This window comes from Ammospiza caudacuta, chromosome 1 (genome assembly GCF_027887145.1).
Source record: "Ammospiza caudacuta isolate bAmmCau1 chromosome 1, bAmmCau1.pri, whole genome shotgun sequence".
NCBI classification, from domain to species: Eukaryota; Metazoa; Chordata; class Aves; order Passeriformes; family Passerellidae; genus Ammospiza; species Ammospiza caudacuta.
Window position 1 is genome coordinate 16,958,667 of NC_080593.1, and position 20,518 is coordinate 16,979,184.

The following is a 20,518-nucleotide window of genomic DNA, read 5'->3' on the forward strand; positions in this document are numbered from 1 at the left end:
GGAGGAACAACAAGAAAAATATTGTTTCAGCCACTCTAAGTGTCATGGTTGTATATGAGAATGATATGCCAGTATTTTTCTGAGGAAACCAACAATGAAGATCATTAACTAAGACCTGCATCATAACCATTGGTAGATTCTGATTTTGTGCTAGAATATTGTGATTGCTGAAAATAAAATGAAAAACTTGATTGCTTGCTTTGCAGTTTCATTTTGCTAGATGCAAGGTGTAACTTACGAGACACCACATCTTCCTTCTCTACTGAAAATCATGACAAAGGCTAGCCACCTCCTACTTACATAAAATTTTGTTCAGATTAATTGGCTAATCATTTAATCCCAAGTAATGCAAGCAGTAATCTTAAAACCAACATTTTATCTTTCTGCATTATGTAATGAACCTTATACCAAGGACAGCTTTTAGTACTGGAAGACCTAAATACAATTTTAAAATGTCTCTAAAACAACCATTGCAATCGTAAACAATGAGAGAGTAGATTATTGTTCATAAATGTTAGATTCCTTACAAAACATTTATTACACTTCACACCATAAGAAAACATCTTTGCTGTTTGAAGTAAATCTATCATCTACTGCATCAACAATGAAAAAGGCGAGACAACAGATTTCAAAGGCCACAGTAAGAACAACAAAATTGAATGTTAGAGTTTTCCCACAGTTGTGCTTCATGTGCATTTCATGAGCACACTGAACTGTGAGTGCTGTGAATCTGTCTTTTTTCATAGCAAGTGTAGTTGTATCCAGTGGAGCACAATAGATAATACATTTACCACTCAGATCACAGGATCCCTTACAGTGGAAAAGACCTCTGAGATCATCCAACTGTTGAGTGATCACCACTTCGTCAAGTAGACCATGGCACCAAGGGCTACATCCAGTCTTCCTTAAACACCTCCAGGGGCAGGGTCTTCACCACCTCCCTGGGCAGCCCATTCCACTCTTTAACAACCCTTTCTGTGAAGAAATTTCTCATTATGTCCAATCTAAACATTCCCTGGCACAGCTTGAGGCCATGTCACAGCCTGTGACATGATCTCCCAACAAAGACTTCCTGCCCTCCGCCACAACAACACTCCCACCCAGCTTGGTGTCATCTGTGAACAAATCAACCCCCTCAACTGGAAATCAGAGATTATCTGAGAGACCAAGTTGATGGAAGTGTTTCCTCTCAGTCTTAATGAAATAAAAACAACTAATACATGTCCAAATCTTACTATTTCCACATTGATGCCTCAGTTTTTCAAAGGGCACGCTAGGATTTTTGGATTTCCTGTGCTGGAGGGCAGCTAAAGATGGATTTGATGAATACAGCAAACCTGCTAAAGGAGAAAAAGTAGCCATGCATCTGTGTGCAATACCTTCCTGCTTAAGCAAGGTCTGTTTTTCTCACAAGCAAAATAACTCAGGTTCCTTTTCAGAAAGCAACTGTTCTGAAAGAACTCTTTCAAAGAGGGTATACTCCAAATTATCATTTCATGGGGGGGAAGTATGGAATGGAGTGAGTTTGCATTTAATAAAGAACTTATTTCTCCTTCTCCAGTTGCTTTCAGTACTTACTATGGTTAATGTTAAGGGGGAAGGGAAGAAATAACCCCTTCCCTGCTGTGAGAGTCTTCTCCATAATCCCCTCTGAAGGGATACCATACCTCATGCAGCATTAGATCCCACACCCCTGCAGGATTAGCTGTGAGAATGGGACAGGGTGCATTGACTAACCTCTGCCATCAGTATCCTGCTCTTTGCACAACACTGTGTGAAGCAATTCTCTGGTAAATCAGAGAATCTGGTGGGCAAAGGACAGAGACATAATGTCAAGGCAGGGATTGCCAAGTAAGCCAAAAACCAATTTGTATTAAATCTACAATGATCGTTGAAAGAAATGCACACAGAAATGTAAATTCATATGGGGGCAAATCAGGACCTACTATGGCAACAGTTTTATCAGGTTTATCAGAGCAAAGTCCATCTATCACTAGTGACTAGCTTTGCTTAGGCAACAGCATACAGACAGGACAAACATGAAATAGCACTTGCCAAGAATGTTACTGCAGACTGGAGCAGCTTGTGACCCAGGCCTTTTTGAGCCTGTTGTGATGGTGTCTTCATATGTAATAGCTGTATTTCTCCTAAAGAATAGCAGTATTTCTCTTCATAGAAGGTAATTTCTCATTCAGGTATTTTTAACCCAAAAGAACACATAGAGCCTCCTGTGGCAGAGTTGCACAAATTAACTACATAAAAATCTTTCGTTTTGATTTATTCTTTTGACCTGTTGCCTTCATTTGATTTCCCTTCTCAGATTAGGCCCAACTGTGAGCAGCTGTCTATTTGCTTAGTCTATACCACACATGATTTTGTAGATCTCCACATACCCTCCCATAGGTCTAATGTTTTAGCCAGAAGAATCATGATCTGTTTAATTCCTCATATGGAAGCCATTAAAACTTTAATTATCATCTTTTCACTTTGCTGTACAGTTACTTTCCTGATGTATCATTTTTCAGATGAGAAGACTAAACTAGAGAAAGTACAGAAAATATTACTACCCGTAGGGCTGAAAGTAAGATGTTTCTGGTTTACTCTATGAGAGTTTTTTAATATTTTCTAACAGTCTGTTTGTTTTAATGGTTACCAATTAGCCCCGAGCTAACATTTTTGTAGATCTGTACATCATAATATTTCCTAAGTCCTTCCTTTGCCTATTTATTCCTGTCCTTTTACTCCTACATTTTAAACAGAATTTGTCTGTTTGAAGTCCTGCCCTCCCATTCATTCTGAGATAGTAACAGCCAGGTCAGTGCTCTTCATCACAAATGCACTTTTATGATATTTTTAAAAGAGAAGGAGAGAATTTCTTGAATTTTAATTTGTGCTCATTGCCACTTGGATACTGCTGAGGGAGGTCTGGCTCTATCTTCTTTACTCCACTCCCATCAGGTGTCAATCCATATTGACAAGATTCACTGTGAGCTATCTGTTCTCCAGGCTAAACAGCCACAAGAAATGCCATGAGGGATTCAAAACTCTCCTTTATCTTGCTCTTTACTCATGTTGGTCTTTTCAATAATTCAGAGCTGCTACTGACAGGTGGCTTACAGATACTCTGAACTTCAAGTATGGTGTCCTTAATATAATCTGCATTTCACCTCCTTTCTACCCTTTAGTCATCTTTAAAGTGCTCTTCATTGGAGTTTTTTAGAGGCTTTTTTTGATGCAGGATTTTCCTCCATTTATTATTTCTGCTTGACTACTGACATAAGTGTTACTCTAAGACTTTTTCATGGTTACATTTCAACTGTGGGTCCCTTCCAACTCGGGACATCTTATAATTCTATGATCCTGTTCCCATCATCCAGGCCAATATCAATAGTTTTATTCCTCTTGTGCTGAGCTATCTGTTTAGAGATGCGGTGGTGCATTCCCTTTCTCCCTCCTTGGGCCACTCAGTGATCTCAGGAGTTCTCATTAGGCCTCGGGTTTTGTGTAATGAGTTGTCAGAAGTGTCCATTCACTGCAGCAGGAACTCTTACAGGGCTAAGGTTGGGACAGCACTGATCATACCACGTACTCCTTTGCCTGACCACAGTGGGGAAAAAGAGATAATCCATCACCCCATTATAGCCTTGGGTCATTCTGATTTGTACACAATTTGTAGCCTGAGTGGAATGGTACCATTGTGACTGAATTTTCGAATATTTTGACCTGTATGGAGGCCAGGATGGAAATTTACTGATAACTAAAGCAAATTTTTTTTGGGCAGACTATAAACAGTCATTCTAGGGGACACCCTTTGAGCTTTCCTGAGGCACAGTGGGCTGCCACCAGCATCTGCCTTGAGTGGGACACATCTCTGAGCTTGCCAGCTCTCACATTTATGAAACTCAGAGGACTGCCACTGAAAGCCAAGGACAGGTTCTGGGCTGATACTCCCAACTGCTCCTCAAGGCTCAACCCTTGCCCATTGAGAAATAACAATGCATTTGATGTGAGTATTTCAAAAGGAATTTTTAACAGGCATATCCTTATATAGTTATGTATATGTATTTTTGTGCCTGGGTGCATGTGTGTGTGAATTGATTTAAATTGTATAGCAAGTATAGTATGAATATTGCCATCTCAGATCTGAACTGAAGTCACTGTTGTGGTTGTAGTAAATCCTACTGAGTCACTTGGTAAACATTCAATTAATCCTTGATTAAGTGCTGCTAAAGCCTTTAAATAGAAACCACTACCCAATCTGAGACTCAGGTTGGACCTAGCTGTACTTAGATTGCATCATGAGTTTAGGAAGGAAGGAATCCCCACTAAACCTCATGATTCAGTGGGAAGGTCTCCTTTATCCTTTTGTATCTCTAGTCTCCATGTAAACCATTCTAAATTGATTATAATCTAATTTTCTTTTGTATGTTCTAGCCCTGTAGCAAGTAATAGACTGAAACTTGCAACTGAACTCCATGAAGTTGCACTTCCATTAAAATTGTATTAAACCTGCTTTTTCTAATTCCTTTGATGTCCATTCTTTAAGTGATCTAAACCAGTCATTCCCAAAAGTTAAGAAATTTTTTTTTAATCCAAACCTTTATTCCTAGGACCATGTTCAGACATTATATTTTAGAGCTAACAGAAGTTTTCATTATTATTTGAGTTTCTTGTCCTCGCCACATGGCTGAGAAGTTCTTCACTTCATTGTCCCTGTGGTCACCTTGGTCAGGCAATCCATTGCACGCTCCTAATCCTACATGCTTGTTGTCTGCCTGTTAAGTAATCAGTTTCCAATCAGGAAAAGTCTTAATACTAATATTCATAATAACCATGTGGCTCAAAGGTTGCTCTCACACTCAAGACAGCTGATAAAATAGGAACTTACAAACCTAGGAGAGAAGCCACGTAACAATTCCTTTATGGCACATGGGGAATGTGGCAAAGGGAGGCAGTGGGAGTGGCCATTTGGAAGAGGTTGGGCTATCTGGAAATATCTCCAGCTGATGGAGTTTGAGCTTCACTGTGAATGCATGGGCATTAGAAAGAAATTCAGCATGAAGAATGTGACATTCTTTTCTCCTTCATGAACACTGTTTCTTTCATCCACCAACATACTTGGCAGAAGACCCTTGGTTTTTTGTCCAACAGAGGACTTATGCCAAGTTTTGTGTAATTTGACTTTGGTTGAAGCACGTTCCTTACTAGGTGGCCATGGCAGCATGATAACAAACAGTGCATCATTAGGTCTTCCCTTATAAAAACTGCACCATCAGAGTTTGGGAAGGATTTGCAGTAGCATGTTTGAGTAGCTCTTCTGCACTTTCATCAGGTTTCTTTGCACTTAGAGTATGCTAATATTATGAAACATTCTGTTGAGACATGCACAATCTATTGCACCTCCCTTTCTTACTGCTATCAAGACTACCAAAAAAAAAAATACAGTGATTATATAGTATATTTGTATGATCCCTTTCTCCTAGGAGCTGGATGTTCCTCTGGCTCTGGCCCAGGGTTTTTTTCAGATGTCTTCTGTCCCACCAGAGTCACCAGAACTAATGTCTTGTAAAGGCTGACCTAGAACAGAGGCTAGACAGACCTAAAAAAAAAAAGTAGGTATTTATTAGAAGGCCTCAATGGATACACCTTGGGCAGTACAAGAACCCAGCCAGGGCTACACCCAAGATGAACCAAAATGATCACAAAACAGACAACCAGTCAGCAGGTCCCTCACCCCTATAAGTTCTGGTCCACCAGCATACTGAAATCAATTGTCCAACCACAGCTCCAGGCCATGGAGTCCCATCCTTCCTGTTCTCTCTTCATTCTGCTATTGTTTGTGCTCTTGGGCCTGAGATTTGGATGGGCTGTCCTTGGTCCCCAGCTAGAGAAGGAATTGTTTTGTCTACCTACTCTGTGAAGAGAGCTTACCATCCCTTAATATGAAGCTCAGAACTACACAATAAAGCAGCACAGAATCTAAAAAACATAAAAGCTAAAACCCGAGGCATCAGTGTTATCTGTAAAATTTGTAGGAGGATCTTTGACATCCACTGAAGTAAAGCTCTTTGAGGTGGAAGCCAGAATCTGTGGGATATATCAACCCTGAAGACCAGTTTAGAAGACAAAGCAAGGCAAAAAAAAAAATCTCCATTTGAAGCTGAAACCAAAACGTAGGTGGACACAGTCAAAATGTAGTGATGCTAATAGTACCCTTCTACTGTTACAAAAATTGCAGTGGGAATCTACAGCTCATGTTCATAATATTTTTCCTTATTTCTCATCTGATACGAAACAATGCCAGTAAATGAGTAAATCTTCTTAATATCAAGCTGAGGTACTGATTTCCTGTTATTCCTATATTTCCACTGCATGAATACCTGGAGACTTTCATTAGAACAGAGCCCAACTGTATTCATTTCTGCAAAATCACAGGCTTCTGAAATTGCTGGAAGAGAAAACAATCCCACTTATTCCAGCAAGAATTTTTCCTATAACATAACAGGTTTTTGTGGTGATATCTGTCTTATGATAGTGATCAGGCCACATGTCCTGCATAACAACATTAAGTATAATCTGCTCTCATCTCCTCATGACAACATGTAAGCTAAAACACTTGCAAATAAACCAAAATATTTTCTTCTGGATCAGGAGTTTGAATTAGATGACTGCATTTTCCTGGCATGAGAGTATTATTCCTTGTCTTTCTCCTAATCCTCCTCTGTTATACAATATATATAATTACACATAGGGGTTTTTTTCCCCATGAGTTTGAAAAGATTACTTTTCCACTGGGTTTCCTGCATCACTGTAATACTTCCCCTTGATTCTCTGGTTACGTCTGCTTAACTCTGTTTATGGAGCGTCCGGTAACCTGAAGGAAGTTACAGTTTTTAGATCTGTCATTGAGTCTTTGGATAGACTACTAGAGCAGTCTATCTATCATTTGTTCCATCATCTGCCATCCATTGTGTCCAAGTAGTTTTTCCCACAGACATTTCAATTATAAAGTGATACTTGGTATTTGCTAAGGACTTTAAAGCCTTTGGTTTATATTTGTTACTTGAGCTTTCCATCTCAGGTCCTAGAAGGGCACTAAACTTTGGAAACACTTTTACAGATCTCATATATATTTGATCTTTTAATATTAAGAATCCTTTGCATTCACAGTTGTTTTGACAAGACAATACAAGATAAATCATCTCCATTACTGTTTGAGTTGGTGAGGCACAGTGTGTTCACTCCTATTCTGAAGTCCCGTGACAGCAATAATTTCCTGCTCGCTGTGGCCTGTGAGTAATCTGTGCATCTTCAAGCAAAATCGTTTTTCAAGATGCAATACCTGTGTTGACTAATACTTGGCAATGGACAAATAGCTATTACTACTGCGTTTCAGTAAACATGTTCTTCGGCATTTCCATGGGCAGTCAGGGATCTGGACCTCCATGAAATTTTGAGTTTGTTTAGCTGTTGGTTTTTCCTGGAGTTTCATGTACATCGTGTTATTAGTTAGTAGTAGAGAACTCAGAGGTGCTTGTTCATCTTCATTGCTGACTATAAACACTTATGATCACTTCATGTTTGAGCTTTTTCTCAGCTCCTGTTAAGATCAGTGAAATTAATCTCATCCTCACTGAAAAGTCAGCATCATAAAGTTCATCTTGATTTTTTTAACTTGCAGATAATTTCTGAGCTTTACACACTGTTTCAATACTTTTATATGCAAGTGTAGTTTGTGATATTAGAGAAATTCCTCAGATGGTACCAAGAAACTATTAGATTTTTTTTTTCCCTATGGGGCAAACAACCTTTGATGTTAAATTGCCTTCCAGGAACCTGGCAACTTTTTATAGAGCTATTTAACCATGAGCTTTTGTTATTTTGAATCTCACAATATCTGAATGCAGACATTGAGCATGAGAGAATGTAAACTGCCACCAGTTCAGTACCAGATGGCTTGTTTTCCTTCACTACCCAGTTATACAGGGTTTGGTCCTGATCCTGCAAATTACAATCTCATGGTAATTTCTGTGTAATCAGAACTAATTCATAATGGTTTCCTTCCTTCACACTCTGCAGTGATTTCTTGAACAGAATTGCTGGATGCTTTTAGTCTTCTGTTGATTTTGTCTCTTCCCTATTTTTTCATTTGATCTCAGCTGTGATTTCTTTGTGCATCACCTTACATTGCTTAGTTTTTTAAGACTCACTGAATAAGCAATTGCAAGAATATATTTTCTGTAACTTTTTATTCATTTAATCTGATTTGGTGTGTTGTGTTGAGTGGACAATGTTCAGGGCTATACATTTTTATGTAATGTTCTGTGTTCAGGATGTGTTCATGAACTTGTGTAGGCAGAAATGGCTGGAGGTTAATTTATTAATGATAGCCAACAGTCAGCATCTTGAGCTGTTTGAGGTACTCCAATACTTCCCTGTACTCTTCTAGGAAGGATGGTGAAATTTATCAGAAAATGTCAAAATCTTAGTACAGAGAAATATGAACATGGTAAAGAATTAATGTAGAGCTGTTCTCAGGGACAGAGTGCACCTTGATGAAGGGACCTTGGAAAAAGGGGAGACCTGTGACTTGAGGTCAGGATACTAGAGTGACTGTGGAGATTAATTTGTGGAGGATAGACAGAACAGAGGAGGCTAGTCAGGAAACCAGAGAATGTTTTTCAGCCACATAGAAGGGTGTGAATAGATCAGGAATTCCTGATTTTTTGACCAAACAAAGAAGCACAGGTTCTATACTAGTACCTTTTATATACATGTACAAGCCAACAGCTCTTAAAATTGCTTAGAGCTTATTATTATGTTACCACTTGTGTTCAATGTAAACAGTCTCTCCCTGGGCATGGCTACAGGAAGTTTCATAATATGCGACTTCCCATACAAACAACAGGTGTACTGCTCTGGCTGAGTACATACAGCAAATCTCTGTTATGTAGTCAGATCACACCATGGTGGCTTGGTGACCAGGGGGCAATTTTGAGGCAGTTAGATGGATGACCTATAAAAATTAAATTATATATTTATGTTATTGTTACTTTCCTTTCTCCATCTGTAAAGTCAGTACAAAAGACTAAGCTCCTTTACAGAACATTTGTTGTGATGGAAAGCATCATGAAAGAGGTAGACATTGCTATAGAACCATGCTGTGAGGCAGATGCAGTGTGAAACTTTAGCTCTGTGTGCTGCATTGTGTCTTACAAGAACTACAAAAGCAAAGAAAGATGATATTAGAAAACTTCCTCTGGACCTTAAGATACCTTAAAAGACAGGGCACATCTGCAGGCTGGCCGACATGGGAAGGGCAATTCCATAAGTACTACTGTCCACAACTTTATAGCTTCCTTTTATTCTAAAGTTGCATTGCCTGCTAAGATCATACTCCAGTCAAATTCAGTCAGGTCCTACCTCTACCTTAATCCTTAAAGCTGAAGGCACAGTCCTGCTGTGCTGCCTGGAACATTAAGGAACAGCAAAAGGAGGTTGTACGTGGTCTCTATGCTTTGGGAGCAGACAGTGCAGGGGCACACTGCTAGATGTTATTACTGCTAAGGAGAGCAGGGCATTCTGCTAGCCATTCCCTCACTAGTTCCATGGAGCTCCAATAGATTACCTGCACAAGCCAATGTAACCCCAAGACTGTATTACCAACATAGAAAATGTTCATTTTTTTTCCCAACAGCTTCCATAAAAGGCCCTTCCACCAGGATGAGGGATCAGGCTGAATGCAGGTTTCAGGATTTGTCCTTTCAATAAACAAAATCAGAGTTTTTCTTTGGATATAGCCATCTGCTTTGAGTACCACTGTCATAGATTCTGCAGACAACTGATGAAACCAACCTGTTTTAATGGAAGATATTAACTTCAAGGGTAATTTCAGTCTAGGAATTCCACCCACCAACACTGTGGAAACAGGATACAAAATTGCAAACATTACATCATCAAAATTATATTGCCTAATTATTCCCTTGTGTACATGGAACAGGAACTAGCAGCTTTGGATAGTGGTTGACATCTTCTCCAGACATCACATCCACTGCTGGGCTCACTGTGGTGCCCTGGGAGTTCATAACGAGCAGATCATGTGTCCACAGGTGATACAATCTTCCCTTGCTTTCAAATTACTCGGGGGTTATATACAACCCTAAGCTTGTTTGTCTCTTTTAATTTTTCCTGGGTGGTGATGTGGAGATTGATACAATTCAAATCAAAACAGGATTGTTTTAGGAAAGAAAGAAAAGTTTTTATAAAAATTGTTTTAAGACTGATAAAATCTGATGACCTGGTAAGAACACATACTTCTTACCACTGTGAACTAGATCATTAACTATTGTTTTGCTAAAAGATGTCAGAAGAAGAATTTTGCATTGAATATTTAAATATTTCAAGTTTAGGAGGCACACAGAATTCAGAAAATTTGAACTAATAAGCCTCTGTAAAAGATCACAGATTCTTTTCTGCTACAGAGGCACTAGAAAATTATTAAAAGTATAGAAATTGCTTGAGCTTTTTGAACCCTAGTGGGAAAAAATTGAATAAGAATTGTCATCTTCTGGTAGTGTTGCATTTTATTTATGGTTTTTAGTGCTTTTGGACTTTGTGCTTTTCTTCCAAAGTTGGTTCAACATGCATGTTGATCATGACACAGATGAGATGTCTGAAATGAGACATGGCCTGTAAATAAATTCTTAGTAAGGAATCCATGGTTGAATGGCCTTTTCCCCATAGTTCTTTTAGTTTTCTTACAGATTAAATACAACACAAGATATTTCAGTGAAAATGCATGAAATTTTTCTCTTAATTCTGTAAAGTCGGTGCTACATCCTTTTATCCAAAATTTTATAATGTACTTTTTTCTACCCTATCTTTTAAAATTGTGACTTTTAGTCCTACTTCCTGAACCTTTCACTGTATAAACAGTATCATCCTTTTTTTTTTTTTTTTTACATGCCTCATTTGAAACCCGGGTGCCTGGCACATCCCCTTCCATCACAGCAAGGGGTGGAGAAACCTGACCATGGACTGTCTGTGTACTCAGCATTCCATCTAGTGAAAAACAGAACATGATAGGTTCATAAATTGTTTCCTGTGACCTAAACTGAGCTGTCTGAAGTCTGCTCTTTGGGATTGTGTTATAATTGCTGTCTAGAAACTTCTTTCCTGGTTGCTACCTCTCAGCCCTGGCAAAAACCTCATCTCCTGACAGGAGTCCTTCCAGCAGAGAAACACCTAAGAGTCTTTCACCTTTTGCTCTCAACTTCATGCTGAGCACAGGAGGCTGGAGGAGGCTGCTGAGGGACAATAAGAAGTCTTTCTTCTCCCTGACTGTGTCCTTGTCCCTGCAGTTCTCCCACTGGCTGGCATCTGGGAAACATCAGAGCATTGCTTCATGACACACTGGTGCAATGCTGAAATGCAGCCATGTAAATCGAACCCTGTATAATGTAGTTCATCTCCTTTTCTCTGCAACTCGAGGTAGACTCCAGCAAACATGGGATACTCACAGTGTAAGTACAGATAACCTCTGAACTCATTTGCCAGGACATGTGCCTGGTTTCACACTGACACAAGTTTGGAGTCAATTTACTGATGCTAAGGAGTTACTAAAGAGCAGCTGAAGAGCTGCTGGACAGCCACAGGACCTGTCTGCTCCCATGCGGAGGTTACACTTACCTGTACTGCATTGGGGCTTACCAAAAAACCTGAAATGCCAGAGTCCAGATGGCTAATTGTCCCCTGCTGCAATCTCAGCCTGTATTTCCATAGATCAAATCTTTCCTCTTTATTAAGCATTCAACCCTATCGGCAAAAATTCCAAACATTCTTTATGCTCATGCTGCGCCCTCTGCCTTATGGAAATTCATGATGCATTATGGAATTACTAGCGGAAACCATCCAGAATCAACAGAAATGACAGGTGAAACTCACAGTTTCCCTTGTTTTACTGCTCTCCTATGATCTCTACTTGCTTTGATAATTAGCATTGCTATTGATCTCTTGCTGGATAGCATGGAGAAAGTACTCTTGGAGCTGTCAGTTTCTAGCGATGTATTTGAGAGTCTGCCAAAATTTTGCAAATAGATCAAACTTACCGAGTTTGGGGTTTGTACTGTTTTTTCAGTGGTACCTGTCCCTACGCCATCAGCAGCAGGAAGAGTAGGAAAATTGTAATGAAAATACTAGGAAACTGCACATTGACTGGACACTAGTCTGGAAATAATTTCTAGTTCACCTGCCTTTTATGTTACCCTGTGTTTGAGGTCCCCAGCTGGCAGCAAAGGGCTCTGCTGTTGAGCTGGCAGGAGCAGCATGGCTGGTGACAGTGAGGCACTGGCACTGTGCTGCAGTGGGTGCCAAATCCACCTCTGCAGCACCCACTGCTAGGGCCCCCTCATTGCTCTGATAATTCTGGTTACCAGATTAACTTTGCCACATTCTTCTCCCTGCAGAAAGGAACTAGCCAATTTGAGGTGTGTGCACTGAGTACCTTTACTCCGGGTTTTCCTTCTTGCTATATGTCTGGAAACTCAACAAGTACAATGACAAGGCATAAGACTTTTTGTAGGATTGGAAATTCAAAGGCCTGTCCCTAGGAGTCTCTGCTCTCCAAACCTCATAATCTGTGTTGGAAGAAGCTGATCACAGCACTGCACTCTGCAGGCTGTAAAGCAAGTGCCATGAATACAGGAAGGTGCTGTCTGAGCATGTTTTCAGTCAAGGCTGTTTGTATCCTCGTGAGTCCCAGGACCTTGCTCAGTATCTCCCATTGGGCCACAGATGTCATTTGTAAGATTATTTGAGGATAAGGCTTTTTACACTCAATTCCCTGTCCTTCTCTGCTGAGTTGGACACTAGTCCAACTATTAAACAGGCAATCTGAAAATGTCTCATTACCACAACTCTTAATATATTTTCATTATAAGGTAATGAAGAGAAGAGGAACATATGTGCCATTTTGTGTCATCCATGACAAACTGAGAGAGGAAACACATGGCTGGGTGATTAAGGACTCTTGCTTTCTTTGAGAAGCAGTGTCCTAAAGAGCTCTTTCCTGTACAATATCCTTTGATCCACCTCCCCAGCTACATTTTGGTGGGACGAGTTCACTATGGCTGACTGAAAGAAATGAAGAGAAGTCTGTGGAAAAGAAAAGCTAGACAGAATTTTCACAGTCCTTTTTAAAGTAATACCTCCATTATATACTTTCAACATTGAAAGGCTATTTAGTGGCTCAATTCTGCTCAAAACATCAACATCCAGGTAGCACCAAAAAAATAAAAAAGTTTTAACCATAAACAGCAGTCACATGTTGTAATATTTACTATCATATATCATCACATTACCTCATAAGATCAAATTAATAAAAAAGTCTAGGAGCATCCTCGAAATCCTTTTCCCACAGTATCAGGAAAATTTCTACTAGATGTGTTCTCCAGAAGGGTCTACAGACTACCTGCTCCAGTATGTGATACACAAACAGTGCTTCCCAGAGGAGGCTTCCCTGTCAGAGTGCCCAGCTGAGGGCTTAGGGCTGATTTTGCCTTCTGCTCTATACTTGGTGTCAAAGATGTTCTGGTAAGGAATGGGTTCCTGCTGTTACCAGTCTGTCCCAGTGCCCTTGACAGCTTTGACAGCTCACCGATGTCAGCTTTAAAATGTGACATGAGGATGATTCTGTGAATTCTCCAACCTGTTCCAATGCAAACAGGTGGCTTCATAGCAGCCAGAGATCTGGTTTTGTCCTGGCTTTCTCTTAGCATGAGAGAGCTCTCATGTGGCGTGGATTTGTGCAGCCTTTCCTTTCATGACTTTGGTTCTTCACGAAGGCATCCTGAATATCCACTTTTTCCAGAAGGAGCAATGTTCCAGGCCCCCACATTGCTGTTGGTAGAGATAAGAGGCATGGCAGTCCTTAGTAGCTTACTGAAAGGTTTGAGTGTGCTCTGATACAGCCCCAAGAGTGCCACTGCAAACAGACTGATCCCAACCATGCAGCAGCACTTAAGTGGGAGCTGTCATCTGGTCAGCCTCACCTCGGTGATCCTTGTGGGCCCCTTCCAGCTCAATATTCTGCGTGACTCTGTGATCATGCCTTGGTGCGGTGCTGGACACAGAGGGTGAGCACATGGGCAGTCCTTGCCCAGCATTGGCAGGGTGCAGCAGCAGCTGGAAATGCATCTCCTGAGCCAGGAAAGATGTGGTGGCCTTAATGTGCTTTGAAAGAGCACCATTAAACACCTACTGCCTTGCCAGCTAATGGCATAGTAAGACTGCAGGGTCGTTCAACACAGCAAAACTAGGCTGAATAAATCCTCTGCCACCCACCTACAAGAGCTGAGGAGGTTTTTTTTGAGGTATGCCCCAAAGAAGTGGTAAAATAATGCATCTGTGGAAAGGTATATCAGATTTACTCATGATCAAACTGCTTTGATGCAGCAACAAGTTGCATGAATTTTTGATTGTAGCAGATACTAATCAAGCCTTAACACTCCCAATTTCTTGCAGACTTTGTAATCAGCTTGTAGAAATAGCCAGCTCTGTACCCTTGGTTTTCTCAGGCAACATATGGAATTCCAAAAAAAGAGAATGTTGCTGATAAAATCTAAAGCATGATGAACTTGGAACATTCTGTGTAAATATTTGTAGATAAAAAGATATTGATGTACAGCAGGAAAAAAATGCTTTGTACTCATTAATAATTTTAAAATAATAATAAAAGCAGCATTGGTACACAAAAGAAAATTACACCATTTTTGTTTTTTTTTTTTTAAATACACCACCATGTTTTTGATAGTTTTTGATATTGATCCAGAGAAGACCAAGGGATCAAGATATTGAATCAATTCTTACAGACAGTCTTTCTGTTATCATTAAACATAGTTAATCTGCTTTTGATAGGAATTACTTATATCTGTCTTTCAGGGTTTTGGTTTTTGTTCACTATTTCAGCTCCCCTATAAGTCACTTCATTTAACCAATATCACTGGCAATCTGTTCTACAGCAGGTCATGGTGTCTTTTGAGAAATAGCAGGATACTGCACAATTCTATTTTGGATGTACCACTCTGAAGAAAAAGTCTAAACCCAATGATACCTTTGTGTATTTTAGTGTCTGCCCATAGCTCCTATAGCTATCATATTTTTTTTATCTTGTAAGAAACAGCTGATGCAATAGCATCTAAATAAATTAGATGGGGAATATATTGATGCAGTCTGACTCTTAAAAAATATGTGAAAATTGTCCTGGAATTGTATACAGTGCCAAGGTTTTTGTTGTTTTCCAAGTGGGGACCAAATGTAAGATGCAATATATGTTCTTCCAGTCTCTGATGGAATCTGAATTTTGTCTGTAACAATTCAACAAATGCCTTTTGGGATGTCTGTAGAAGAATAACTCAATTTTCTGACACTGTAAGGCAATATTCACAAACCTTTGGGATTATATGAATATATCAGTTTCAAGCAGGACCATCTAAATCCTAGAAGTTCAGAGAGCCTTGAAGCAGAAAGAAGTGGGCACCAGAGCAGAATTTTCCCTCTGTCAGAATTTGCCCTCTGTCAGTACAGTCAGTTGATCCAGTGCCACAAAAGCTCATTTCCTTACACTGACCTCAGAGGATGACTAGCAGAGATATTGGTACCTACAGCAGAGGTGTTACATCAAATCCATCCCCTGCACTCACTGCTTGGCCACACAGGCCAGGTAGGGCCAAGTAGGGCCGCGTGGTGTGAACTGTGTTGAACATCACCCAGGCCAGCCTCTCCCTGTATGTGTCTGTGGTCCAAGGAGGGGATGAGGCAGCCTCTGAATGCAGCCACAAGACTGACAGAAAGGCAGTTGTTCTGCTGGTATTTTGTGATTCTGAACCTGATTCCACGGCAGATGGAAAAGTTGAGTACTGCAGCTCTGGTCCTGCAGCAGTTGGTTACCCTCATCAAACACACTTGCTTCATCTAGAATGGAAATTTCATGGCAATCTCAGGGAACAAAGGGCCTTCAGATTTCATTGTTGTCCACTTTCTTCCCAAGTACTTTGTGGTTGTATATTAAATGGAAAGAAGAAAACAGTGACACCAGGATGTGGATGGAAGCTGCTGTATAAAGGAAAATGTTGCTTCGTTTAAATAGTCACACAAAGAAATGGGAGGGAGGACTTGAAAGCACCCAGGATGCACTGTATGTAGAATAATGGCAGGAAGAAAAGCCAAAGCTATTAAATTATGTTTTGTCTGTCCTCAATGTTAAAAATTGTTATTATTCAGCACAGCCCAGTCCATGTTTGTTTTGTTTTAATGTCTGGAATACTTTGCATTTCACCCTAATAATCCACTCTGTTCTAAATGTTTATACAGCATGATTTACTAGAATGTGGATGTGTAATTATAGTGATGATTAGACAAAACATATTTGACAAGAAAGGAAAACAGTAGTTAATAATGTTTTCCATCTGTTTGGTAAAACCTCACTTAAAAAGAAAGAGCCCCTTAGCATATAGCAGGGTCCAAGGCAACACCTACGTGAGTACATGACAGCGGCATAAATGCCTAATGAATTCATTCTGATCATTGCTCACACGTTTTTGAAAGCACTACCATCTGTTTTATACATAAATATTACAGTAATTAATGTCAGCACATGTTTATATTATATCATTTCCAGAGTCTTATTTTAGAGTTAAGGCCTTTTTTTTCTTTTCAGGCAGAATAGCAGCATATTTTAAGTTATTGGCAGGAAATGCGATGCTATTAGGATAAAATGAGTGAATTTCAGTAATGGCTCGCATCTTTATTGGAAAACTTTAGAGCATTTAATGCTTCTGTTCCTCATTAAAGGATAAATACTGGGTCAGTGCCTACTCATGGAAAGCCCAAAAGAAACTTAACGACTGCTGAATGAGGTAAAACTATAGCGGAAAATACCATGAAACCTCTGAGCTCCTGAAATTGGTATTTTAAGTCCCTGTGGCAGCCTCCTGACGACTGGGCATTGAGGATTTTTTAATGCCTGGCATTGGGCACTCTGGGTCCAGATTAGCAAATGAGCCAGGTTAAAATTAAGTTGATGGGTTAGCTCTGGTAGGGTTACATCCCTCCAGAGCCCTATTGTTTCTTGCTGTTTATAAGGTTCTGGTATTGGTATTGTCACCAATGCCTCATTAACATTGCAAGAAAGTAAAATAATTGAATAAAAATATTTCTGCTCTCCCATCCAGAATGATAGCAATGGTGTCCACAACAGTGCAAGGCAAAAATATTCATCTGATTCTCATTTATAGCTTCTGCTTACATGGTGTGCAAGTCACAGATGTGGTGAAAAACCAACTGAAGTCAATTTAAAGAATTCTGTTGAGTTCTTTGGGCTTCAAATGAGGATTTATCTTTACCTGTGTTCCAAGAAAAATATGTTCCAGATGCACAAAAAATATTGAATGACAGTCTTGAAACATAACAGTTCACTGTGTTCATTATATCAATAACTTTCTCTCCTTTCTAGTGAAATTGAGTCACAGCTGAACTTTTCTTGTTCTGTTGCCAATACTCCATGCACCTGTACAGGGACCTCCTATTTGAAAATCTTTGCCTGGTGACTGGCATTGGTGAAGTTTATTTCTGATATGATTTCAGTTACATCCCTTTTTCTAGATTGCATGCTGCTAGTTTTACCTTTCATTTGAGTATTGATACTGCACTTTAGCATGGCTTATTAGTATCTTAAATTTATTTGGCTTTTATCTTATTCTATTCTTTTACTTTGTTTTATTTTAACAAGAGCTGCAGCAGATGCTGCAGTTGTTGAATCTAGTTGAGATTTAAGCATCTCTGGAGAGACTTACATCTTCTAACACTATTCAGTAAAATCTGAGCCGCCAGTAGATTTTCCTGGATGTCTTCCATCCTGGATTCCACTTAAGCAAGGTTCCTAAAGTATCCATCTAAGTTTCCAACGAAGTAATTGCTGCTAAGGATTGCTACTTCTTGCAAAGAAAGCTACTCCATGTTTATTTCCATTACAAATAAATAACTGGAAAGGACAAATGATTGGAGACTAAAAAGGGAATGAGAAATAAATAGCAGCCCTATCTACCTGCAGAATGAAAGAGTTTCCCCCTGAATATCAGTGGCCTAATAGCTAAAACTTCAGAGAATCATAGGATATCCTGAGTTGGAAGGGATCCATCAGGATCACCAAGTCCATCTCCTGGATCTCTGCAGGACACCCCAAAAATCACACCATGCGCCTGAAAGCATTGTCCAAAGGCTTCTGGAACTCCCCCTTGGTGCTGGGGAGCCTGTTACAGTGCCCAGCAGCTCTCTGGGTGAAGAAACTTTTTCCAGATATCCAGCCTAAGCCTCCCTGACTCAGCTTCACGCCTGTTCCTCATGTTCTGTCACTGGTCACAAGAGTAAAGCGATCAATGCCTGACCCTCTGCTTCCCCTTCTGAGGATGTTGAGGACCACACTGAGGTCTCCCCTCAGTCTCTCCTCCAGGCTGAAAAGACTAATTGACCTCAGCCACTCCTCATACAGATTCCCCACCAGACCCTTCACCATCCTTGGGGGCCTTCTTTGGACACTCTCTAACAGCTCAATGTCCTTTTGATACTGTGGCACCCAGACCTGCCCCCAGCACTCGAGGCGAGGCTGCCCCAGCTCAGAGCAGAGCAGGACAATCCCTCCCTTGCCCTGCTGGCCATGCTGTGCCTGATGCCCCCCAGGACAGGGTTGGCCCTCCTGGCTGCCAGGGCACTGCTGGCTCAGGTTCAGCTTGCCATGGACCAGGACCCCAGGTCCCTTTCTGTGGCTCTGCTCTCCAGCCTCTCATTGCCCAGTCTCTACATCCAGGGTTGCCCCATCCCAGGGGCAAAATCCAGCACTTCCCCTTGTTAGAGTTTCAGAAAATTTGCTCGTATCACCGTGAGTATCCTGCAAAGTTCTGCTCAAGATTTAAACTGCTGCCAGTTATGACAGGTGTTCATCTCTGGAATTATGAAACAAGCTTTTAAATACTTATACTGTATTTACTTATTCATGTACTTCTTCTGGCTTTCTATGTCTCCTTCTTTCAGAGGATGCTGAAGGATGAAATATTAAATGTTGTACAGTAGCCCCAAGAGTTAGGAGCACCCAAGAAGGAGCACAGTGGCTGCCTATCAATGAATGATTTTGAATGTGAGCTGGGAGATGGAAATTGAAAAGGGTCTAACAAACGACTGAAACAACTGGGGGATTTGATTGGGTAGAAGGCAATGACATGTGTGGCTCTTGGCCACACTACTAGTGTTGACATCACAAAAGTAGTTTAAGGTCTCTGACTGCAAGCAGTGAGAGTCTCAGTTTTATGTTTTATCTAAAATATAATGAGTGCCTTCCTCGGAAAAGGCCTCTCAGTGTAGAACTGGGATGCTCATTCAGTCACTCTGTTGGTAGAGCCCAAGCTAGCACATCACCCATGCCATTGCCTAAGCTTGTTCTCTAGAGATTTTTCAAGTCACTCAGTAACTTGGATTAATTCTGCCTATTCTGCCTACATAGAGACTGCCTGTAATGTTCCTTGGTAACAAAGGAAGTGTATTCTGCTGCTGATATCAAGCAGTGTGCATGCAAAATGTATTACAATAATCAAAGAAAATGTTATGGCTATGTTCTGCAAACATTACACTAGTATGTGCGAATGGAAAAACTGGTATAGCCTTTGACTCTTTTATGTTACACACATAAAACATAAAAGAGATTCACTTTTCTGACTGTATAATTTTGAGCATGTCTAATATATGAAAAAAGATAAAAAGAAGACAAAACAATAGATGTACTCAAATAGTACAGAATAATGGACTATCTCTATATGTATTTACACATATGTGATATTTCAATAACTAAATACAAACATATTAGTCAGGAAAGCAGAGTATGGGGGAGAAAATCCAATATTACACTAACCTGTCTGCTTCTATTTCAACATTTAATTTCACTCTCTAATAAAGATGTGAGATTGGGTTCCTAAGTCAAAACTCCCATTAAACAGAAAAGTCTTAATTATGAAAACGACAAAATTCAGCCCAAAGGAGTTGTTGTTCAGTTAGTTCATTTCTCAAGTAAAAGAATGACTAAAGAATGATCCAGTAGCTTCAGGTTAGCATTACCAGCTCTTCCTGTATCACAGCTGCTCCCTGCTGTTTCCTGGGTAGGGTATGGCTGTGGGCCTGTTGCTGGTGCATTTCTGGGTAACTGTGTTGATTAAGTGTAACAGCACCCTGGTAGAATAAATAGGACATATGATAGTGGCTGAAGACAGCAAATCCACAGGACTCCTGATAGAAAGGGTATTCACTTGAGTGTTTTACCCTTAAGCCCCTGCTGGACTCACTGAAATAGGTTTTCTTGTGAACACAGCAGAAAGAGCCCAGCAAATTGATGAGCACAGCAAATGACAAGGACATGCTGTAAGCAAGTGAGAGGCTGTCAGAAGCAAGGCAGGCAGAGAGGGGTGATTTGGAGCAGGGC